This window comes from Canis aureus, chromosome 2 (assembly GCF_053574225.1).
Source record: "Canis aureus isolate CA01 chromosome 2, VMU_Caureus_v.1.0, whole genome shotgun sequence".
Lineage (NCBI taxonomy): Eukaryota > Metazoa > Chordata > Mammalia > Carnivora > Canidae > Canis > Canis aureus.
The window spans coordinates 35,192,342-35,218,180 of record NC_135612.1 but is presented as its reverse complement, the minus strand read 5'-3'; the positions used below and the strand labels follow the sequence as shown (position 1 = coordinate 35,218,180).

At 38.0% G+C, this 25,839-nt stretch overlaps 2 long non-coding RNA genes and 1 pseudogene across 3 annotated transcripts in view; 2 read left to right on the top strand and 1 right to left on the bottom strand.

Moving 5' to 3' along the window:
• LOC144295861 (uncharacterized) overlaps positions 1 to 11,382 on the bottom strand; it is a 135,500-nt gene extending 124,118 nt beyond the window's left edge. For both annotated transcript variants that reach the window (XR_013362973.1, XR_013362972.1), the window contains exon 1: positions 11,255 to 11,382. This is a non-coding gene — a long non-coding RNA (uncharacterized LOC144295861). The remainder of the gene's footprint in view (positions 1 to 11,254) is intronic.
• Positions 1,896 to 3,686, top strand: LOC144290461 (heterogeneous nuclear ribonucleoprotein A1-like 3 pseudogene; annotated as a pseudogene).
• A 54-nt stretch (positions 11,383 to 11,436) lies between the features above and the next one.
• LOC144290455 (uncharacterized) overlaps positions 11,437 to 25,839 on the top strand; it is a 37,605-nt gene continuing 23,202 nt past the window's right edge. Inside the window, exon 1 of the long non-coding RNA XR_013358096.1 lies at positions 11,437 to 11,596. This is a non-coding gene — a long non-coding RNA (uncharacterized LOC144290455). The remainder of the gene's footprint in view (positions 11,597 to 25,839) is intronic.

Genomic DNA, 25,839 nt, shown 5'->3' with positions numbered 1-25,839 from the left:
GGGAGAGGGAGAAGCAGGATCCCCACTGAGCAGAGAGCTTGAAGTGGGGTTGGATCCTAGTACCCTGGGATCATGAACTGATTTGAGAGCAGAAGCTTAACTGACTGAGCCAACCAGCACCCCAGCCATTTTTTAAAAAAAATATTTCTTAGTTCAGTTCACTGAACAGGCCCAGAAGCAATGACACCCCAGTGTCAATGAGTCTATGTAGATTCCCCACAGAGGAGTAACTAGGTCTCCTTTGTGAAATGCTGAGCCTAGGTTAGGTAGGGCAGGAAGAGAATAAAATGAGTCTGAAGTATCATGTTGAGCCAGAAAGTAAGGTAGGACACAAACACTCATCAAGTAGTGTCAAAAAGATGTGGGCACCAGTTTGAAAGGACTCATGCAGCAGGGAACAATTTAAACATGAAAAAAGATGAATATAATTGATAGTATCTTATGGCTGATAAATAATATTTTCCATGAAGACCGTGTGTGTATTACGTGTGCATGTATGTGTGTTTGTGAGTGTGGATACAAGTGCGCTCCCACGTGTTCTATGTTCTTTATACAATTTAACTGAAAGTCTTCCCACTGAGATGAATGGTCTACATCTCTTTCTCTTGAATCCAGATCAGTTTTTGTGGCTACTTGGACCTGGGGAAAAATGAGTGACTTCTGAAGAGAGGTCATAGAGAAGGTAAAGCTTAAAGCCTGCCTCTCTCCCTTCCTCTCCTAAAAATTGCCCTTGACCCCAGACAGTGAAGAAACCAACACAGTAATATTCAGAGAGGACTGTGTGGAGAGGAACTGAGGCTAGAAGCAACAGTCAGACATGTGCATAGTGACCCTTCAGATCATCTCAGTTCCTGTCTTTCCATCTTCCAGCTGAGATGAGCAAAGATGAACCATTCCTGCTGTGCTCTGCTCAAAGCCCTGACCCATATAACTAGTGAGAACAATAAATGGTTATTTTATGCCACTACATTCTGAGATAATTTTATGTATTTACTTTTATGACCTTTTAAAAATTGTGGTAAAATATACATGACATAAAATTTACCAGCTTAACTATTTTTAAGTATACGATTTATTGGCATTAAGTATATTTACATTGTTATGCAGTCATTACTACAATCTATTTCTAGAACTCTCTCAATTTCCCAAACTAAAACTCTGTACTCATTAAATAATAACTCTCTATTTCTCATTATCCCTGGCAACCACCATTTTACTTTCTGTCTCATGAATATCACTATTTGAAGTACCTTCTATAAGTGAAATCATACAGCATTTTTTCTTTTGTAATTGGCTAATTTCACTTAGATTAATATCTTCAAGCTACATCCATGTTGTAGCCAATGTCAGGATTTCCTTCCTTTTTTAAGACCAAATTGCATTCCATTATATATATATATATTCCATATAAAATGGAAAATAATAAAATAATATATAAATATATATATAAAACTATTCCATTATATGTATATGTTTTCCATTGATATAATATTTTACACAGCCATAATGACTAAAACATACACCAAATGAACAGAAATTAAGGAATTCAGAATGATATTCCAAAAAAAAAGAAAGAGAAAAAAAATGAAAGCTCTTCTTGATAAAAGAACATCACCTAATCAATGCCAAAAAAAACATAGAATGTGAAAAAAAAAAACATTTTGCAAATACAAATATAAAAACTGATTCTGGCAAGAATTATCAAATAGATGCTGAGATTGTTATGTGAAAGATTTTGGGGGAGCAGTGTTCATCCAATGCAAAGTATCACCCCTTCAAATCCATATGGATTTCTTTTTTTTTTTTTTAATTTTTTTTAACTTTTTATTTATTTACGATAGGCACACAGTGAGAGAGAGAGAGGCAGAGACACAGGCAGAGGGAGAAGCAGGCTCCATGCACCGGGAGCCTGACGTGGGATTCAATCCCGGATATCCAAGATCGCGCCCTGGGCCAAAGGCAGGCCCCAAACTGCTGCGCCACCCAGGGATCCCTCCATATGGATTTCAAAGAAGATGCAGTGCTAAGACTGAGAGATCAAGTAGTTACCACCTTTACTGAAAGATCAGTTAGCATCACCAATGGTGGGCAAACTGACATGTATCTTCTGAGGTACCTGTGTCACCTGTGTAGTATTTTTGCCAAAATGCTTACTCCAGAAGTATCACATATCTAGATATAACTTAGAGTTCACAGAGAAAATAAAGGAGACAGAAATATACTAGATGACACCATGAGGAAACTGGCAAATTCAGAATGTGGAACAGTCTACAAGACAATCATCCTGGAGATACGGTCGTTAGATATTCCTTTCTGCCCCTGGACGCCGCCGAGTAAGCACCGTTAAAGTCTCCCCTCCCGCGGCCGCCATGTCTAAGTCAGAGTCTCCCAAAGAGCCCGAGCAGCTGCGGAAGCTCTTCATCGGAGGTTTGAGCTTCGAAACGACCGATGAGAGTCTGAGGAGCCATTTTGAGCAATGGGGGACGCTTCCGGACTGTGTGGTAATGAGGGACCCCAACACCAAGCGCTCCAGAGGCTTTGGGTTGGTCACGTAGGCCCCCGTGGAGGAGGTGGACGCGGCCACGAACGCCGGGCCGCACAAGGTGGAAGGGAGAGTCGTGGAACCAAAGAGGGCTGTCTCCCCAGAAGATTCTCAAAGACCCGGTGCCCACTTAACTGTGAAAAAGATTTTTGTCGGTGGCATTAAAGAAGACACCGAAGAACATCATCTAAGAGATTATTTTGAACAGTATGGGAAAATTGAAGTGATTGAGATCATGACTGACCGAGGCAGTGGCAAAAAGAGAGGTTTCGCTTTTGTGACCTTTGACGACCACGACTCTGTAGACAAGATTGTCTTTCAAAAATACCACACTGTGAAGGGCCACAACTGTGAAGTAAGGAAAGCCCTATCGAAGCAAGAGATGGCCAGTGCTTCCTCCAGCCAAAGAGGCCGAAGTGGTTCTGGAAACTTTGGTGCTGGTCGTGGAGGTGGTTTTGGTGGGAATGACAACTTTGGTCGTGGAGGGAACTTCAGTGGTCGAGGTGGCTTCGGTGGCAGTCGAGGTGGTGGTGGATACGGTGGCAGTGGGGATGGCTAGAACGGATTTGGTAATGACGGAAGCAACCTTGGAGGTGGCGGAAGCTATAATGATTTTGGCAATTACAACAATCAATCCTCAAATTTTGGACCCATGAAAGGAGGAAATTTTGGAGGCAGAAGCTCTGTCCCCTATGGTGGTGGAGGCCAATACTTTGCCAAACCACGAAACCAAGGTGGCTATGGCGGTTCCAGCAGCAGCAGCTATGGCAGTGGCAGGTTTTAATTACTGACGGGAAACAAAGCTTAGCAGGAGAGGAGAGCCAGAGACGTGACAGGGAAGCTACAGGTTACCACAGATTTGTGAACTCAGCCAAGCACAGTGGTGGCAGGGCCTAGCTGCTACAAAGAAGACATGTTTTAGACAATACTCATGTGTATGGGCAAAAAACTCGAGGACTGTATTTGTGACTAATTGTATAACAGGTTATTTTAGTTTCTGTTCTGTGGAAAGTGTAAAGCATTCCAACAAAGGGTTTTAATGTAGATTTTTTTTTTTTTGCACCCATGCTGTTGATTGCTAAATGTAATAGTCTGATCATGACGCTGAATAAATGTGTCTTTAAAAAAAAAAAAAAAAAGACAACCATCCTGGACTTTGAGAAAGTCAATGACTGGATAAGTAGAGGAATGTTCTAGGTTCTAGGTTCTAAAAAACTAAAGGAGTTTAGGAGTCTGATATACACATGACCTTTGATTGGATCTTTTCTGGGAATTAGGAGGAAAAAAACTATAAAATGAATTTTGTGTATAATTTATAAAATTTAAATATGGAATGTGTATAGATAATATTACAGAATTACCTTATTCTTACATCCTAGGCTATATGGAGCTCAAATGTTGGAATACTTATAATATAATTTCAAATGAGTTTGAACACATACAAAAAATGTACATTTATTTAGCGATAAAGCAAATATGGCAAGATGTTAACAAGTGTTGAATCTAGATGAAGAGTACTTTGGTGTTTATTATACTCTTCTTTCAACTCTTTTGTATATTTGAAAAATTTTATAATAAAATACTAAAGAAATAATAACTAAATCCAGGGGTTTTGAACAATGGGTTTGAACTCTCCAACTTGTGTGTAGAGTTTTATTTATTTGGTGTATCCGAGACCTTCTTTTCATACTGATGTCTATTTGAATAGAGGTTTTCTGAATCTTGTTAGATGACCCACTATACATTTGTCTTAGACACTAGTACTCTGTATCAGACTTTTTAGGAGATAGGATTTTACAGTAGTTCTCTTTCTCTTGCTCTCTGAAGGAGAGTCTTGGGAAACATTTGATTGGATTTCTTTTCATCTGACCCTATTATCTGGTAATTTCCACGTTCAGCCTGCTTTTTGTTTACTTTCTCTCTACAACAATAAGAGCATCACTGTAATTATTTTTTGTATAGTGTACATAGTTCTAATTATGATACTTAATATCACAGAACAACATCTGTATAACAGTAAAGTACAATCGCTAGAAATTGCTGTTAACATCTAATCCTAAGGATTGAATTCAAGTTTCTTGGTTTTAAGATCAATTGGGTTTTTTTCTTTTCCCTATACTTTCATAAACCTAAGATTCATTTGGGGAGACTTACTAAAATTCAAATTCTGTGTTGTGCATCCAAAGATCTGGTTTGATAAGTCTGGGCTCAGGTTCTGAGGTCTGCATTTTTAACCAGGAGTCAGGTAATCCTCCTGCACTTTGAAAAGCACTAAAATATTTTAGTTTTGAGAGAGAGTTCATGACACAGAAGAAAATCCTAAAGAAGGTCTATGCTGATAAGCTGACTCACAAGGTCCATGGTGAGGGTTGAAGCCCATGAAGCCAGGGAGAGGAGTACAAGACATAGCACTGTTGGTCAGGAGGTTTTGCCATGAGAATGATGAGTAGATTTGGGCCAGTGTTGGATAAACATAGCCGATGGTTAGAGAAGGGATTTTCAAAATATATTGCTTGGTTTTGGGCAATGTTCAGTGCCCATAATGCAGTTGTTGAGGCAGAGTGGAGATCATCTTTATTCAAGAAGAAAAGGAAACTCTCTTCAATTTGAGTCCATTTGGGAGAGATGCTTTCACAAACAATATTTCTTTAAGCCCTAAATAACAACTAGTTAGATGTTATTATTTTTCTCATTTATAAATATAGTTCAGAGGCGTTCAATAACAATTTCAGAGTTATAACAAGTAATGGGTTTTCCATTCACTAGCAGTTCCCACTGTGCCATGTTATTCCAGAGTAGAAGCCATTGGAAACTGGAAAGCTAGGATGTGTGTTTACAAGGCACTTGTACCTAGTTGTTAGGACCCAGATCGATCTGTGTCCTTTGGTTTACTCATTTGAAAACAGGAACAAGTATCATACCTCCTTCACATTGTCATTGTGAAGATAAAATAAGACAATGCTTATGAAGCCTTGGTATTATTCTTGGCATATTTTAAATATTCAGTAAATAATAATTATTACTCTTATGTAGTTAGGAAATCTGGTGATAATGGCAGAAGGGGTGCAGAACAAGGTAATCTTTCCCTTTGATTCTTTCTTTATCATTTCAAAACTGAGACTAAAGTGGAAATAAAACCATACTGGCAAGTCTGGTATCTAGCAGTTCTTTGAAAATAGTATTCAATGTTAAGAGAAACTTGCATATCTGCCTGGTCTTTCCATCATGTCTACGAAATGCAAGGCCCCTATAAGCTGTGCATGCCCTCTTCTGTGCCTCCCAGGAGCATCTTGTAAGATGCTTGTCATGCAACAGGTTCTCAGTGCAATGACCTGTGAGCTGGTTAAAGTCAACAGAATGAAAAGTGTTTCAAGACTTCTCTACACTGGTCTCTCATTTCACATTTTCCTCCCCTCCTGTTTCATTCTTAATTATTTTATTCCCTTTCAGAGAGACTCATTTGGACTCCTTTTGCACCTCTCTGCTACTTACTCTGCTGAAACTAATTTTTACTTCCATTCTTATACCCTTAATATAAAAGTTGCCCCCAAACTCTAGCCTTGCCAGACAGATAAATCTGATCATATAACAATGTTAGGAATATGTTGACTTCATTTAAGTCTGTGTGTGAAAAATAAATGGGGACATATTCCTAATTTTCAGTTGCTTCATTTGAGAAAATAAATAAAAACAGTTATTAATTTGAAAAGTTGGATCCTAAAGAAAAAATACAAGTGATATCTTGATGATTCAATATTGTCATTATTTATAGGCAGCTCAAACAGGAGTCTGACATGTCTTTGTAAATCTATATTAATAAAATCAATATACATAAGTATATTTTTAGTTTGATATGCAACTTAACAATACTGTATCCTTTTTACTTTTATTACTTCATTTTAGTCTCCCTGTGCTTTGCTGTCATCAAAGTACATTAGTTACTATGGCAATGACAGTGTAAGAGATGTGGAAGGCACACAGTGACACCCAAGGCTACAAATGAGACACAATTTATACACGAGATGAACACTAGAGCATAGGATATGAAATAACCAAGAAAGTGACTTCTATAAATTCCCTTTATAAATATTGTGGGTATTCTACGTGATTATCTGATAAATAAGTTTAAATTAGACCATTATTATTCAGCGTTCATTGCATAAAGCTGGCATCCATGAATGTTTTCTATTTGATTTTAACACCTCCATTTGATGCAGCATTTTCTTTGTAACCTTCCCCATCCTCTTGTCTGATGACCTTCTGTGAGATTATCTTTTGGGGTGAGATTTATGCTGTTCATTCAAACAAATGCTAAATACTTGTAGGTCAAAGACATTCATGTGGATTTTATGGCATAGAAAATATTAGTTTGATATTTGTTGTAGTGGTTGTGATTAACAGTTTAATAGTGAATTTGGCAGAAATAATGTATTATATGGAATGGTGAAGCAGGGAGACTTAAATTAACCAGATCAGATTTTTTTCCCAACCTGAGGAACACTTAACCATCCACTCCATTGTTTGCCACCTGTACAATAGGAAGGACCAAATCAGAAAAAGGGCAAACGTGCTATTTCAAACAACATGTTCCTCCCTGTCTTTTTCTCCATCTCTGCCATGATGTATAAGACATACAGGAACCAAATACCATCATTAGGGGGTGGGATATTTCCTTATGCATAGCCAAGCCATGCTATTTCCCATCAGCCCACACAGACTGAGTCTGGTACACTTTAATGAGCATCTGGAAGCTTAGAATTGTGGATTTTTTTCAGTTGCATTCAATTTCCCGCATTTGGACTTCATTCTTACATCTGCTTACATCCCTGTCTTATGGATGGATTTTCCTACATAAATGTATTTCAAACATTGCAACATCTTTTGTTATTCATGCCCATTTGTAAGTGGTTAGAAATACTTTCCAGAGAAGACATACATATATATTAGGATTATTTTTATTATCCATAGAGGCCAGAGGAAGAAGTGAGATGCTTTGAAGAACCAAGGGCACCAAATTTCTAATTAGAACAAGAACAGTTTCAGGAGTCAAAAATTTCAGGGCACAAGAATTGAATAAAACAGATGTTCCAAAGCAGGTAGAAAAAAATCAGATTAATAGTCACTAATATGGAAACTTCCACATTTAAAGTTCTCTAGCAGTAATGTCAAGTTAGAAGAGAGAAAATGTCAAATTGATTGTTAGAATAATATGGGAGAACAATGAACCACAATTTTGTTTAAAAGAGAAAGATCCAATAGTCAACAAGGCAAGTGGAATGTTTGAAACCAAGGTCATATAATTTTTGTCTGAAAGAAAAATACTTTCTACAGTCCCAATACCACTCCTGAGATGTAGATCTTGTACCCTCAGCTCTTAGAACACAGTATCGCCCTTTGAGTTAAGGGGAACATTTATTTTATTGCCTTCTTACATTATTTTATTCATTTTATGCATTTCCATATAGAATATCTGTACATGAACATCAAAATTGCTTGGTTTCTCCTATTCAGGTGCTTGATGAGTTCTTTTCTAACCTTGAGCCCTCTAAGAACTTCAAGGAGAGTAGATTTTAGGTTATGTCACCACACCAATCATTCATGGGAATTTCATCAGGAGACGTCCTGCTCCAACAGATGGCAAATTATACCTGATTACCAGCTCTTTTCCTAATCAGCTTTTTATGTGGCTGGAGAGGCTTCACTTTATTGATCCGTATGAGATGTGGGTTCAAGGAACCTGTTCAATGCTATTTCTGACAATTTCTCTAGAAATCCATAAGTGCTTCAATGGCATGTGGAAGCAGTCTGCTATAGTAGGAAGCGCTTTGGGTTTGGAGTCAGATTCAAGGTTCATCTTCTTTTACTAAGAACCTCACCCTACATAAGCCACTTCTTTCCTGAGGCTTGCCCTTTCATAAATTATCTGTGATAACTCTTGCTTTGCCTATCTCACAATAGTTGTTAGAACAAAAGACCTCAGTAGGGAACATACTTTAAAAATGTGTACTTTATAGTGTACTTATATATGCATATTTTATATAAGCATTCATTCTGGTTGTTTTTGTTTATTTTTCCTGGTGATTCTGTTTCTGTTCTCCAGGTTTCTCTGTTCTATTCCTCCAAAAGCCTCCTACTCATCTCAATTAAAACAGCATTCCCTAATGTATATACCATGGAATATTAACATGTATAACAAAATTAAAAATTGATCCCATGGTCAAATATGTCTGACATTCCATGCTAAAGAAAGTTAAGAAAGAACCTTTTACTAAATGTTTTCTGCATCTCTGGTTTGATAATATATTGTAAATCTCCAAAAGGTGAGTGTAGGATGCAGCATCCAAATGTTCCTGAGCTTTTTTGCTCTTAGAAACCTCTTACTCTCCCATATTAACCTCTGCCATATTGGTCTATTCCAAGTTTCTAGAACATTCCCTATCTATTCACCCAATCTGGGCTTTTGCATTCACTCTTCCCTCAGACTAGATGCTTTGCCTCTTTTCCTTGTCTCTTTGCAGGGCTAATCTTTTGTCCTTCAGGGTGGCTCTCCCTAACTATTGGCTGCAGCAAGCCTCTGCTTCTCAGAGCAGGAGCCAGGTCATTGTTCTTTTGAACCCCTTGTTTGTCAACTTTATTGCCTCTCTCCCAGGGATCCCATTAGTCTCTTTCAGCATTGTATTGTTAGTGCTTGGGTCTTTGGTGCTTGATAAACACTTTTTTTTAAATGGGTGAATGATGAATAAATGAATGAATGAACGAATGAATGAGGTACTGGAAGATAAATTACACAAACGCATTTCCTACTAGGAGTTCCAGGACAGCTGGGAAAGCAGCTATGTGTATAACTGTCACATGAGAAGTCAGGCCTGGGTAAATGAAACTAAAGCATGCTAAATACCACAAAAGCATGGTAGTTGCAGGGGTGGGCAGAGAAGACTGTGAAGTCTGGAAAGCATCATGCAGGAGGAGGTACACATGAGTTCTAAAAGAGAACTGTACATCTGGAAAAGTGCTCTTAGGGATTCAAGAAAAGTGGAAGACATACTAAGTCTTCACTTAATAAATAAGCTATCAAAGGGTTAGGAATATGTTTAAATATTATCAGCATCCAAACTTATATGAGTAAAAATAAATTATCAGAAAACACATTTCCTACCATGTATATAACTTGAATGTCAACTGCCCTGAATCTGAAGAGAATGTTATGCCTGCCTGCTACACAATGACCAATACTTCAATATTTATCTTTTTAAGCCATTTTTCCCTTCCGTCTCTCCTCCCTCTCTTCCTTCCTTCCTTCCTTCCTTCCTTCCTTCCTTCCTTCCTTCCTTCTTTCTTTCCCTCCCTCCTTTCTTAAAAAGCTATTATTCCTAAAAAAACAACAACAAAAAACACCAAACAAACCATTTACTTCTTACTGAATTATGTTAGCACCATTGTTGAAAAATCAACTGACCCTACACATGTAATTATATTTTGGGCCAGTGCATCACGCTGCATTAATCTACATGCCTATTCTGATGCCAATAACACACTCTCTTGATTAGTAAATCTTGAAATCTGTTAGTGTAAAATCTGGTAGTGTAACTTCTCTAATTTTGTTCTCCATCAAAATTGGCTATTCTAAGTTCTTTGCACTTTTATATGTATTCTAGGATCAGCTTAATCAATTTTTATAAAAATATATCTAGTATTTTGTTTAGCTTTGAGGTCAATGTGTAGATTCATACGTAGAGAACTGACATGTTAACCATATTTCATCTTACAATCTGTAAACAATATCTCTTGATTTCCTTTTCTTCAATCATTTCTATCAGTCATATTTTATAGTTTTAATGTGCATGTCTTAACCTCTTCCATCATATTTATCCCTTCATTGATTTTTGCATATTGACTTGTATTCTGTGATCTTGCTAAAGGCACTTATTTTGAGAGCTGTTTGTTTATTTATTTATTAAGGTAAATTCACATTTTCCCTTTCCTTATCATCTTCTAGCTTTCACCAAATCAGCCCCCAGGAGTGGCTTACCAGGCAACATTGCCACTATTCCCACTAGGAAATATTGTCCAAATATTTTCTTGACATGGTTACCGTTCTCTGCGTATGGCTGGTGTGCTGCAAGCACTGTGACCAATAAAGGTAGAGCAGGCTGTAGAGGGTAGGGCTGCAGCAGAGGCCCATTTCCGGGTCTCCCCAGGCTGGTGAAAGAACATCTAGAACTAGCTCCATGTCTAGCTCTGATAAGGGAGGGTCTCAGTAAACAGTTGCTTTAATTATTATGATTATTAGAATTGTTCGTATTATTATTTTTGTTATTGTGTACAAATTGAGTTTCAGGAAATCTAACAAGAAACAGAACATCATGTGTTTTTTCCTTCTTTTTAGACAGTCCTAAAACATTACTGCATTATGGTGGGCCCCTCCCTCTAATTAGGACCGCCCCACCTTGGACACATTCAGAGAAGGGGGAAGGTCAGACAAGGCAAATAAAAGAAAGGCTAAATCTGGGTAGGCATCTTTCCAATTTTGCTTTCAAGTGAAGTATTTCTCCTGCAATGGTTGTCTACCTGCTATCTTTCCTTGTTGCTGTTGCATTTCTGTGTCTGTCCCCATCTGTTGTTGGGTGCAAGAGGTGTTTTAAGAACACAGCCCATGATATTTCCCACCCACAATCCTGGAGAGACTTGGAATCACTGCATCCCACAGCTCACCTTCAGGCACACAGCTTCTGTAATAGTGTGTAAGGCTTGGCCAGATATTTATAGTCTTTCTTCCCCCAAAACAAAGCCCAGCTGATTATCCATGCTAATAATTTCAAGCAGTGAAGGCTGAAGTGGTCTCCATGGTGATGATTTACGCTTGGGTCTCCTAGGAGACAATTACATGTGTGACAGACTTCAGATTCATTATACTGCCCAAAATGTGCAGTGATTTTCCTTTTACACTGAAACATGCCCAGAATTTGTAAGTTAAAATTTAATTTTTTCCAACAATTTTTTTTCCCATGGCGTAAAAAGGATGAATATTCCAAACGGTAAAGAGAGGCCTTAAAGGTAAGAAAAAACATACTGTTTCTTGCATTGTATTATAAATAACCTGAAAGAAGAAATGATGAGCCCAAGGTGAGGTATCTCTGTTAAATTTTAGGGACAGTTTGGTCCAGTAAATTAGGTTCTCTACTTAAATTTGTTATTTACTTCAATCTGATCTAATTTATAACACACAGCTCTGATTGTGACTGGGTTTTAGAACATGAGAGATTTCATACACAGTGCTTATTGACAGACTAAAGTTACTAATCACCACTGGAGTTGCTGCTTTTCCAGTTTCATAGGCATGAAATTTCTTGGCCAAAGCACAGAAAAATGTTCTTATGGCCAAAAAACTCCATTTATCTGAAAGTCCTGACACCAGCCAAACTATAGACACAGGCCTCACAAGGTGACGCCCCAGGATTCCTATAAGGGTTCAGCACTGAACCGTAAAGGTGGGGCAGTCCCTGGAATGGTGGTGGCAAAGTACCATGTATGTCTGATCGGGAAGCCTTTTCTGTTTTTCACAAAAATAAGATCTGGTTCATCTCACATTCATCCACAAGAGGGCTACCTGTTATTATTCCTTGCTGCAAAATCACCCTGCCGCATTTTAGAAAGACAAGAAGACAGGTAGTGCTGGGGCTGATTTGGAGAGTGGATAGCAGTTCACAGTCAACGGCTCTTCTGTTTGAGCCAATACAATCCAGAACATAATTTTTAATACCTACAGCGGACCAGAGGCTTTGCAAGGACAGAGAATGACAGTTCTCTTCTTTCCAGAAAGTCTTCTTCTATTCAGAGAAACATATCAAAGCCACAAATGTAATAAAATAGGGTGACTGCTCTACAAAGGCATATTCTAAACATTTGGGAAACTCAGAGAAGGGAATGACGGATTTTACCTGAAAGGAGCCTGGGGGTGGTGTGGAAAGTCTGATGAAGGAAGAAGAATAAAGGAAAGCCTCAGAGAAAGGGTCATATTTGAACTAGTTGTCAAAGAACAGGTTTAAATTCATCTATTGCATAAGTCCAGGAAGGTGGCTATAGGAATTGATCAGATTGAGCAAAGGCACAGTGGTGCCTAAATGCCTGGCATGATAAATCAAGTATCTGGATGTCTGAAATCCACGCCATGCCCTGGGTTGCACTATTTCTTCCTACATGGCATTAGAATTCTAGTAGTCTGTCTCTTGTACTAGACTATGAGCTCCCAGAAGGCTTTTGTTTAATCACCTTTGACTGGCACATAAAATATATTCAAATATATTGAATAAAGAAATGAAATAACGAATAAATAAATGCCAATATAATTCATGAAAAAAATAAGAAATTTCATTTGTTGATTTTAAGTTGGTCATTAGTTTCAATAGATCAGGACACAGGGCTCCAGGCTTTTTTATTATTGAGCCTATTATTTAGCATATGAAAAAAATTGGGTCATGAACCAATTACACCTCAGGGCTGGCTAGCCATTTTCCCAGTATTTTCCCTTGTTTGTTTATTTAATAGGAAATAGAGTGACCAAGTGTGTGTTGCTTGGCAACTATAACTGCTCTTTAGTTGAAATTCAATTAGGGGAACTTATATCACTGTGGTAGTATATTCACGTGATCCATGAACACATGCACACACCCACAGGAAGAACCCATTATGCCATGCTGCTTTGGCTGATTACATGCTGATGTCAATTAAAAGGGAACCCAAAGAGTATCGAGAATGCACTGCTATTTGCATCACATCTTTCTGCCATTTTCTGTAATGAATAGATTACCTGAGATGACGCTTAGACTATTTAATTAGCTGGATTATCCAATATTCTAGCACAGCAACCCATACACAAATGGAGCAAATAAAAAAAAAAATGATTTAACTGTTGGATCAAAGAGATGCCTGAGTGGCTCAGGGGTTTAATGCCTGCCTTTGGCCCAGGGCATGATTCTGGAATTGCAGGGTCGAGTCCCATATTGGGCCCCCTGCATGGAGCCTGCTTCTCCCTCTGCCTGTGTCTCTGCCTCTCTCTGTGTGTCTCTCATGAATAAATAATAAAATCTTTAAAAAAAGACCAAACTGTTGGACCAAAGCAAAATTTAAGTAAAAACATTTTTCAATAAATATAAAGCAGACCAATTTCATAGTATTCAACTCGAATAAAAATTAACATAGTGATGATGCAGACACAATATTTGTGAGTTGCGGTTGGGCATTTAGGATAGTTTTCCTTTTGTGCAATTACCAGAAAAGTCACTGCTAAGAACTTTAACCAATCTTTAAAATTTTGTGTCAATAAAATGATCCTAGTTCAATAAACCCAAAGTTAGAATGAAAACCTCCAGAAATAAAATTTCTCATTTGAATTTAACAGATTGCATATATATTTTTGTGGTATCTTGGGGAACATGGGAGAAATTATAGTTTTAAGAATAAACATCAGAATTAGAACTATCAGGAAGGGAGGAAGGAGGGAGGGATGAAGGAAGAAGAGAAGGGAGGAAGGAAAGAAAAAGGAATGAGCGAAGAGTAAAAGAGTAATGATTCTAAAACTACAGAAAGGATGAAAATAACTCTGTGACTCTGGTGTTTAGTGGGCTATAAGTCTAATAGGATATTACATAGCTGTCTGGAAGATATTCTTCTGCCATATGCAAGGTCATGATAAAAACTATGTATGTGTTTCTAAGCTGGTGATGACCACTGAAGGTACGTTGTAATAACAAGAACAACTATAATAATATTGAGAGTTAACTCAATATTAAAAACAGTAAGTAACTTGTCCAGTTAGTAAGACCAAATAGAGATGTAGATTAATCCCAGACTCCCTGATTCTCTAATTCCCATTATTATCCATTGTATAAAAATAGTTCATAATTTAGATTAGAGAATCTATGAAGAAAATAGGACTTTGGTTCATGTTTTTCAAAAACAAGTACCATGCATGTCTGATCCATGTGTGTTTGGAATATCTACATCTGTTAAGATGGAGTATTTTTCAAGCTGCAGATTCTTGTGTCTAGTGTCAAGCCAATGAATCAGAATCCCTGTTGACAGAACTCAGGAAACTGCATTTTAACAAGTTCTTCACTTGATGTATAAGCACACTAAAGTTTGGGAATCACTGACCTAACCAAAAATAAAGAAGTGCTGAGAATCCATTATACTAAAGGAGAGCAGTGGTACACCAGGGAAGAATAGGGAGGGACAGTCAATGTGGCCTCTCCAAGGGAGGGGGAGAGAGAGAGGGAGTCAGAGAATCTCAAGCAGACTCCCCACTGAGTGAACTCAGGACCCTGAGATCATGACCTGAACCAAAAACAAGAGTCAGATCTTAACCACTGAGCCATCCAAGTGCCCTGGCCTATTCTTATCAAGGGTACATTCTTGGATTTGATTCTATAGCTTCACCAGTTTTTAGATTTTCTCCTTTATAATGAGACACGTATTATTACTCTGCCTGAAGATCTTCTGCATTTGGGGCTGTTTCCTAACTCTGGGCCTACAGTAAATGCCAGTAACCCAGTATTACCACTTCTATGTGAATATTTTATGTTGTCACTTAAGCAAATGATTCCTCCATATAGTGGAAATAGTCACAACTAATTATTTAAATTAATGTTAATAACAAGTATACTTGTTTAGGGCATTGTATACAATTATTCAATTAAATTTGTGTGTTAAATACAGTCCCAGTTCTAAAATAGTTGCATGAGAGCACTATGAAGGCATTTTAGATAGCAAGAGAAACATTCAAACCTTCCAATTAAATGTTATTAACATTTAAACAAGGTCCACAAACAACTTGGGAACCTTGAATTTTGCTTAATGTTATTTATATGTGTGTGTGTGTGTGCATAGGTATGTGTGGTGGGGTTTTGGGAGAGGGACAATTTAAATAAATCTGTGTACTTTATATTTTAAGTTTTTAAAGTTTTTTAAGGCTTTATTTTGGTTTCCTCCTTCAAGTACAATGATCTGCATTTCTGGGCAGTTAATGTTTCCACTGGGCAGCTGGATGTTTCTGACAAAGAGATGCAAATATTAAGAAAAAATGGAGAACATTAAAGTAAAACTAGATTTTTTTTCCATGTGGTAACTTTGATATACTTTGATATACATTTTAGATACTTAATTCTACAATTCACAATTCATTTAAACTACATCCTAAGTCATAGTAACTAAATACATTTGCGAAGTAGGACTGTTTTTGGAACTTTCTTCAATGTTGGAAATGATCTGGATCTGTGCTGCCAATATAGGAGCCACTAGTAAGATTTAGCACTTAATGTGTACCTAATGCAACAGAGGGACTGAATTTTAATTTTACTTAATGTGAATTGAAATGACCTTATGTGGCTAGTCATGGCTGCTTTGGCAGGCGCAGCTCTCCAGTGTAGACTTGTCCAAGTAGATTGTCCAGATGTTTAAGATGTTTCTCCCTTACAGCATGATATTGTTTTAAAAGTATGTATGTAAGAAGGTTAGAAATCAGTGGTGTAAAAAGTAGTTTCCTAAACAAATTTTCACAAAAGAAAATTTAACATCATATAAACTAAATGTAGCACAATTTTACACAATGCAGAGGTAAAAGTCATCTACAAATTTGAGAAATGTACCAATGTCAAGCTGTTCTGTGATTGCCATGTTGAGCCACATGACTTGAGTAAATATACTACTTTGGCTAGTAGTTGGTTTCCTCTAGTGTCTAGATTTCCTATATTCATTCTAGTAAGAGATTAATCCTGAAACAGCAAATAAGTACTTTAATTCAGGTAAGGAAGGAAAAAAAATTCCAAATTTTTTATTGTCTTTGGAATGAAGATTATTTTTGGACTCTGTTCTCTTTTACTGGATATGGCACATAAAAATATGCCATACCACTTTTTTTCTGGCTCCCACAATTTCTCATAAGGAAACTGTTGTCACTCAAATTTTTTTTTCCTATAAGTAAATTGCTATTTCTCACATTTTTCCATTTTTTTTCATTGTCCTTAGTTGGCAGAGATCTATTATAGGTCATGGAGTGGATTATTTTAGGTTCATCCTGTTTCTGATTTGTGCAGCCTCATGTTTCTCCAGGTTAATGGCTTTTGCAAACTTTGAGATGTTTTCACCCCATATGTCTTTGAGCATATTTTTAACTCCTCCCTCCCCATCCAGCCATCACTGACACTTGAGGAAGAGACTAGACTGCCTCTTTGTAATGAATGGATGGGATAGGAGTTTCAGCTCTACAGTAGACCCTGCTGATGTCACCCTGCCTAGGATTAATATAACTGCCTTTACTGCTGTCCATAAGGCTTCCATAGGGATGAGAGAAGTGTAGTGTGGTCTTATTACTACAGGGCAGTGATGAAAGTCCAGACTTCTTATATGGTTCCACTGACACAATGGTTGGGTGGGGAGGAGGTGGAAGAAGCTCATTACTATTCATCAGGGATCAACATCCCTGCTCCCCATCAGCCTTCTCTGACACTACCTCAGTGGGGATAGGATACAGGGCCCTTTGTTATACCTAGTGAGAGTGGAGGTTTAGGATCTCCACTTGGCCTTTGCTGGCCTGAGTGCATGTAGGTCTACAGTCTTTAGCTGCAGTAGAGAGGTTATTGTCTAAGAGTTATCTGTCTTACTAGGCTCCCACTTTCCTGCCACTTTGATTAGAGAGGCTTCCCTGGGAATTTGTCTGCTCCTATTGACATTTCTGGCTTACCAGCTTCTTCAGCTCTTAGTTGGGGATATATGAGGCAAAACGTCCTGGCCTAGAGAACTCACTGTTGTGTTGTTCCTTGGGTAACCTGGTTCCTAACTCTACCTTTTGCTCTCCACCTTTCAGAGTCTTTTTGTGATTATCTCATATATAATCTCCAAGGTTTTAGTTGATGGAAGGAATAGGAAAATGCATGGATACTCCATCTTCTTGGAAGTGGAAGTAATTGGTATGATTTTTTTTTAAAGTCTAAAAATGATCACATGAAGTTCTTATTATGAGCCAGGCATGCTTATGAACACATGAATATTTTATGTATATGTATATATCTTATCCTCATGATAAGCTTTTGAAGCAGCTATTTTTTTCAGCCCAGTTTTCCCAAAAAGACACTAAGCCCCAGGGAAGCTGAGTAACTCTGCAATGAAGGGTTGGTTAAGCAGGCTTGGGTAGTTACACTCTGCACACTCCAAAAAAAAGGAGTGGTCTTGCAACCATCTCTTTAGAGATGCCCTCTGGGGCCTGAGGAGAAGGGTTTTGTATGGCTCAGGCCCTGGAACAGGTTGTATCAATATGACCAGAGGGTTTACGCTAAGAATGTGACTTACATGACCATCTATTGTTGTATGCCTGAGGCATTAGGCATGCTGTATCAGTTTCACCTATAGGGGTGCTAAAGACTGAGTGGCTGTCAGTCTTATGGTTGATGCATGCCTTTATGACTGACCTCCAATAAAAGCCCTGGACACCAAGGCTTGGGTGCACTTCCTTGGTTGGTAACACTTAGTAGGTGCTATCATACATCATTGCTAGTAGAATTAAGCATTTTCTATGCAACTCCACGTGGAAAAGACAACTATTTCCCTCTGGAAACTTGTGCCTTTTTTTCTGGACCTCATCCTATGTGTATTTTCTTTTTATTGGTTTTAATCATGTCCTTCCATGGTAATAAACCATAGCTTGAGTATTCTTCTGAGTCCTATGAGTTCATCTATCAAATTGTTGAAAGTGGTCTTGGGGGCCACCAGCACAACAGTTCAAGATCTGGTAGGGGGAAAGTAAAGATTAATCTTTCTCCAGAGCCCATGCCCCTAACAGTGTGCTCACTTCTTCAATTAATGGGCTCAGGGTTAAATCATTACATCTACCATCACTTCTTTCAGATGATGTCTGACATATAATGTGTGACAGTTAGACCAAAATCACTGGCTTCATACAAACAAATCCTTTTTCCTTCACAATGATGTTTGAAACTTATTATTCTTGCTTCCATGTGTCTCTTTTCCCTTGAAATATGAAAAATTGAAGATTTTTCTTAATTTGGAAGCAAAACAAACCTGAAAAAGAACATCATTTATGAATTTTAGGGAGGAAGACAGACTGCAGATGATATCACAATGAGAATGCTTTGAATCACCAGGACAAACCCAAGGCTTGTGGCCTTGACAGAGTGTTGAGTTTCAGCATTAAACTAATTCTCCATGCCATAGATCTCAAAATTATATTAGAAATGGACCAGAAGACAGTTCATTATTGCAGTAATTTGGATAGCGAATGTATCATCAAATCTTACATTTAGGAAAGATCATCATGATATTTAAAAAAATGCCACTTGTGTAATGTAAGGCTGATAAAGCTTATAAAGTCGTCATAGGGCTTAGTTCTTGGTCCTTGAAAGGATTTTCTTGCCACTAACTCACCTTTGGGAACAGCTGTTACTCCTTCACCACCCACTCCACCACAAGAGCCTAAGAATCTGAGACATTTACATCCATACCTTGTATGTATCCTGTGTAACCTGAACTATAGTTCAGACCAAAGAGGGCATCATTTGGGCCTGAAAATGTCAGTCTGACTTAGCTTTTTCCTTTTGGGCCTCCCTAGGGACTGCATTCTTCTCAGACATCAATTCCAGAAGGATCATTGGGCTATTAAAATTAATATAATTTTATAATTAACTTTCATAATATTAATCTCTTAATTATCCTGTAAGCGGCAATAATGGAGCTCATAGTTCTTCTGCCCCCACCTTCATTACTTATATGTGGAAATTAGCATTTTAACATCAAGTTCTGTTTCTTTATTGAGAACTCAGTGTCTTTGAGATAATTGAAGATTGCATTTCATTAAAGGGCAAGTGAGAGTGGAACTTGCATCCTGGAAAGCTTGGTCCTAGATTGTTATTTTGGTAACTTGAAAGACCTACATGATCAGTGGTGTCCAAACCAGCACTCTAATTACTGCTCCTGAATTTTGATCCCGAATCTATACGTTTGTCCCTCTGCTTATGACTATTTGCAGTGTATAGAAACTGACAATGTTAAAGGTTTCAGGTACCATGTGCCTTGTATTACCCTTCTGCTTTCACTGATAAAATGTGCACTGAGGACTACCTGACAGCAGGAGTGACGGTGTGCCGCTGACTCTGAGTTGCAGGACAAACCCAGAATGCTCAGTTTGGATCTATCTTCTTCCCTCCTCTGAGAAGAGGAGCACCTCCTCTCTAGTCCTCTCACCATGAGGATGACTGAGAACATGATGTCTATTCTAGGATACAGTTTGAAAAGTCCTCATGTCCACTGATTTAAGAATACTTCCAGTATTCTTCCACACTTAGTGTTGTTCTGTAAAAGGATGGTGCTTTGGTTCTCCATCTGATGTCTTTGCTTAATTCTCAGGTGGTTTAGATACTGGGTGGCTTAGAAGGACATCTTGGATGCCCAAGCCCAGTTTCTTCCACTGGCTAGTCAGCATTGGAGACTGTGTGGAAACAGAACACCAGAGCAGTCCCTACTGTGTGTAACCACTGCAAGTGAGCCACGCACCTAGATCCACAGCAAAACTTTGAACTAATAACAATAATGAATTGTTTTTTCATATCATAATCCAAAAACTATTAAAAAGTGTACTTTTCTCTCTGTTTTTTGTAATATATATCATGTTTCCAACCAGAATTTAAAATCCCAAAGGATTGCAATTATGTCTTATGCCACTTTGTGTTCTCCCCAGATCTTAAAATGGTGCTTTAACCACGGCAGACATTTGTTCAATGTTGGCAATGACTTTCCACTTGAGGTTACAAGTGTAGGTGTATGATGAGCTATTAATAAAGGAAATTATATTTAGATATGTGTCATCTATCTCCCAATTCACAAAGTAAATTTCTAAATTTACTTACAAATTTACAGCCATCTCCTGTTAAACGGTGCATGGTTACCATTATCAAATCACAGTCACCAAGATAACTGTTGGCAGACATCCCTCAGGTAGTTCACTGTCTTCCCCACCAACAATTCAGAGTCATCACAGCAGAAATTATAGTTGTACCAAAGATTCAGTAGTACAATTATGAGCCTGGTTTACATGTTGTACAAAAACACAACACCCTCCCTCATTGCACCTCTTTGCCGCTTTCAACACCCTCCTGCAAGCCACTTCTGTGGCTATCTGACAGTGAAGTGCCAGCCATTGGAAGCCTCACACCCATTTACTATTTTCTCTGTTATGCCTTATTATAACCCATTCTAATTATTGCCTGGAACCATGTAAAATTGCCTATTTTTTGACCTATGAAAAGCTTGTTTCATAGTGTAAACTATTAGTAATTCAGAGTTTTCTGTAATTGAGTAATTCAGAGGCTTTTATCTAAATTACTAATTCAGATGTTGCAGTGAATCTGCAGGGATACTTGTTCTCTTGGAACATTGGTTAATCTGTGATCTCTATTATCTCTCATATCTGCTGCTCTTCTTTCCATCAAGCTTTGAGGAATGATCACTTGTGCTGATTGACTCTTCTTGTCTGCTATAATTCCTAATTTTTTTGTGTTTATATGTCTGGCTTATGGTTCATCCTGTGTTCTTCTTTGGAAATAAAACTAAAGGGTGATTCTTGTTTATGCAGATAGTGAAAAACAAATATACTTTAAACATTTATTCCATAGGAAAAAAAAAAAAGAAAAGAACAAAGCTGTCTATAGAGAAATATGTGTCTAAAGTTTGTAAAGCTACATAAGCATAATAGAGAAAACATGATCTGGAAAATATATGCTGGGATTTTAAAAAATGTATACTTGATAACAAGGTCCTAAATGCAGTGTTTTCAGTGCCAATACCTGTGTCTCAGAAGCAATTTAAGTTCAAATCTTCCTTTGGGAAACTAAGTGTGACCAGAAGGGCAATTAATATGTGTATAGTCAGTCTTTATTATTCACAAGTTCCATATTTGCAAACTTCCTTAGCCACTGAAGTTTGTCACCCCCAAATCTACACCCTCAGTGCTTTCATTGTCATTTGCAGACATGCACAGAGCAGCAAAAAGTTTGAGTCTGCCCATGTACATGTCCCCAACTGAGGTTAGAGTAATCTGTTTTCTTGTTTCAGCTCTCATACTGCAAACCAGTGTCCCTTTTGTATTTAGTGTAATTTTTTGTACTTTTGTCCTTTTTAGTAATTTCACTATTTAAAATGGTCCCCAAGTGTAATACTGAAGTACTGTTTAATTTTTCCAAGTACAAGAACTCTGTGATGTGTTACAGAAAAAAATCTAGATAAGCTTCCTTCAGGCATGAGTTATAGTGTTGTTGGCCATGAGTTCAATGTTAATGAATCAATAATATGTATTTAATAAAGTGTCTTTTTAAAAAAGATTTTATTTATTTATTAATGAGAGATACAGAGAGAGAGAGAGAGAGACAGAGACACCAGCAGAGGGAGAAGCAGGCTTCATGCAGGAGCCCGATGCAGGACTTGATCCAGGAACTCCGGGACCACATCCTGAGCCGGAGGCAGACAGACGCTCAACTGCTGAGCCACCCAGGTGTTCCAATAAAGTGTCTTTAAACAGATACACACTATCTGTTACATACATGGTCATTAACAAAAATGTTGTGTTGGGATGCCTGGGTAGCTCAGCGGTTGAGCATCTGCCTTTGGCTCAGAGCGTGATCTCTGGTCCAGGATTGAGTCCCACATTGCGCTCCCCGCAGGGAGACCCCAAGAATGATGGGCTTCTCCTTTATCACTTCAAGTATGTACACAGTAAAAAGAGAAATGGAAACAGAGAGTGACTCTGCTTCCAAAAATTATAAGACAAATCATAAAAAAATTCTTAGTGTTATAGTTTAAGGTAGCAAAACGGAAATACGCATATTATAAGAAAAATAATTTCTCACTTTCCAAACTTCATCTTGATCTAAAGCAATTCTCTTTTGTTACTTTTTCAGGTGCATCCATCAGCTCTCTCTCTCTCAATCTCTCTCACAATTTGAAGAGTCTAAAGTTATGAGTATTGGGCTTTTTAGTACTTTTTGTAGATTCAATAAATTATCTTTGAGAGAAATAATTAAAAACGTTTGAGTACAAAATTCCATCAATTATTTGTTTTATTTTTTATTGGAGTTCAATTTGCCAACATATAACGTAACACACAGTACTCGTCCCACCAAGTGCCCCCCTCAGCACCCATCACCCAGTCACCCCAACCCCTGACCACCTCCCTGTCCACTACCCCTTGTTCGTTTCCCAGAGTTAGGAGTCTCTCATGTTTTGTCAACCTCACTGATATTTTCACTCATTTTTCTCTCCTTTCCCTTTATTCCCTTTCATTAGTTTTTATATTTCCCAAATGAATGAGACCATATAATGTTTGTCTTTCTCCGATTGATTTATTTCTCTCAGCATAATACCCTCTAGCTCCAACCACGTCAAAGCAAATGGTGAGTATTTGTCATTTATAATGGCTGAGTAATATTCCATTGTATACATAAACCACATCTTCTTTATCCATTCATTTTTTGATGGACACCGAGGCTCCTTCCACAGTTTGGCTATTGTGGACATTGCTGCTAGAAACATCGGGGTGCAGGTGTTCTGGTGTTTCACTGCATCTCTATCTTTGGAGTAAATTCCCAACAGTGCAATTGCTGGGTCGTAGGGCAGGTCTATTTTTAACTCTTTGAGGAATCTCCACACAGTTTTCCAGAGTGGCTGCACCAGTTCACATTCCCACCAACAGTGTAAGAGGGTTCCCTTTTCTCCACATCCTCTCCATCATTTGTTGTTTCCTGTCTTGTGAATTTTCCCCATTCTCACTGGTGTGAGGTGGTATCTCACTGTGGTTTTGATTTGTATTTCCCTGATGGCCAGTGATGCGGAGCATTTTCTCATGTGCGTGTTCGCCATGTCTATGTCTTCCTCTGTGAGATTTCTCTTCATGTCTTTTGCCCATTTCATGATTGGATTGTTTGTTTCTTTGGTGTTGAGTTTAAGAAGTTCTTTATAGATCTTGGAAACTAGCCCTTTATCTGATAGGTCATTTGCAAATATCTTCTCCCATTCTGTAGGTTGCTTTTAGTCTTCTTGTCTGTTTCTTTTGCTGTGCAGAATCTTTTTATCTGGAGGAAGTCCCAATAATTAATTTTTGCTTTTGTTTCTCTTGCCTTCATGGATGTATCTTGCAAGAAGTTCCTGTGGCCAAGTTCAAGTAGGGTGTTGCCTGTGTTCTCCTCTAGGATTTTGATGGAATCTTGTCTCACATTTAGATCTTTCATCCGTTTTGAGTTTATCTTTGTGTATGGTGTCAGAGAATGGTCCAGTTTCATTCTTCTGCACGTGGCTGTCCAATTTTCCCAGCACCATTTATTGAAGGGACTGTCTTTTTTCCAGTGGATAGTCTTTCCTGCGTTTTCGAATATTAGTTGACCATAAAGTTGAGGGTCCACTTCTGGATTCTCTATTCTGTTCCATTGATCTATGTGTCTGTTTTTGTGCCAGTACCACACTGTCTTGATGACCACAGCTTTGTAGTCCAACCTGAAATCTGGCATTGTGATGCCCAGGCTCTGGTTTTCTTTTTTAATATTCCCCTGGTTATTCGGGGTCTTGTCTGATTCGAAACAAATCTTAAGATTATTTGTTCCAATTCTCTAAAGAAAGTTCATGGTATTTTGATAGGGATTGCGTTAAATGTGTAAATTTCCCTGGGTAGCATTGACGTTTCCACAATATTAATTCTTCCAATCCATGAGCATGGAGTATTTTTCCATCTTTTTGTGTCTTCCTCAATTTCTTTCAGAAGTGTTCTGTTGTTTTTAGGGTATAGATCCTTTACCTCTTTGGTTAGGTTTATTCCTAGGTATCTTGTGCTTTTTGGTGCAATTGTAAATAGGATTGATTCCTTAATTTCTCTTTTTTCAGTTTCATTGTTAGTGTAGAGAAATGCCAATGATTTCTGGGCATTGATTTTGCATCCTGCCACACTGCTGAATTGTTTGTATGAGTTCTAGCAATCTTGGGGTGGAGGCTTTTGGGTTTTCTACATACAGTATCATGTCATCTGCAAAGAGGGAGAGTTTGACTTCTTTGCCAATTTGAATGTCTTTTATTTCCTTTTGTTTTCTGATTGCTGAGGCTAGGACTTCTAGTACTATGCTGAATAGCAGTGGTAAGAGTGGACATCCCTGTCATGTTCCTGATCATAGGGGAAAGGCTCCCAGTGTTTACCCATTGAGAATGATATTTGCTGTGGGCTTTTCATAGATGGCTTTTAAGGTGCTGAGGAATGTTCTCTCTATCCCTACACTTGAAGAGTTTTGATCAGGAATGGATGCTCTATTTTGTCAAATGCTTTCTATGCATCTATTGAGAGGATCATATGGTTCTTGTTTTTCTCTTGCTGATATGATCTATCACATTGATTGCTTTACGAATGTTGAACCAACCTTGCATCCCGGGGATAAATCCCACTTGGTCATAGTGAATATTTTTCTTAATGTATTGTTCGATCCTATTGGCTAGTATCCTGTTGAGAATTTCTTCATCTGTGTTCATCAGGGATATTGGTCTATAATTCTCCTTTTTGGTGGGGTCTCCATCAATTATTTGATGTACAGTGAAGGTGATAAAACTTTGGGAGAAAAAAGGTATCTTACATTAAATATAATTTAAAAGCCGGTGTAACAATAGTACACACTTGTGCATACAATTACCTCTCGTTTCCTCATTTCCATAATCAAAGTTTGATTCTAAATTGTGCTTGTATTTGCAGACTTTAGGTTTTTCTGAATTTCTTTTGTCCATTAGCAGTTATAAAGGGTATTGTATATACAACTTTCTTTCCTTATCTAGTGCTTGAGATTTTTGACTAATTTATAACCTTTAGGTTTGACTGTATAATTTTCAAAGGGAAATCAAAGAATATCAGAGAAAATTCTATGCACATTTCTGTCAAGCTTATTGCTTTTTCATTTTTTCTTAACTGAATAACGTATTGCTACAAGTTAGACAGTTTCTCTTATATGTCAATGACTGTGAAGGGGACATACCTGGGTGGCTCAGTGGTTGAGTGATTGCCTTTGGCTCAGGGTGTGATACCTGGTCCAGGATGGAGTCCCACATCGGGCTCCCTGCAGGGAGCCTGCTTCTCCCTCTGTCTGTGTCTCTACCTCTCTCTCTCTCTCTGTGTCTTTCATGAATAAATAAATAAACTCTTAAAAAAAAAAAAAGAACTGTACAGGGTCTGCAATTCTATCATACTTGCAAGCTACTCACAACAATAGCAATAA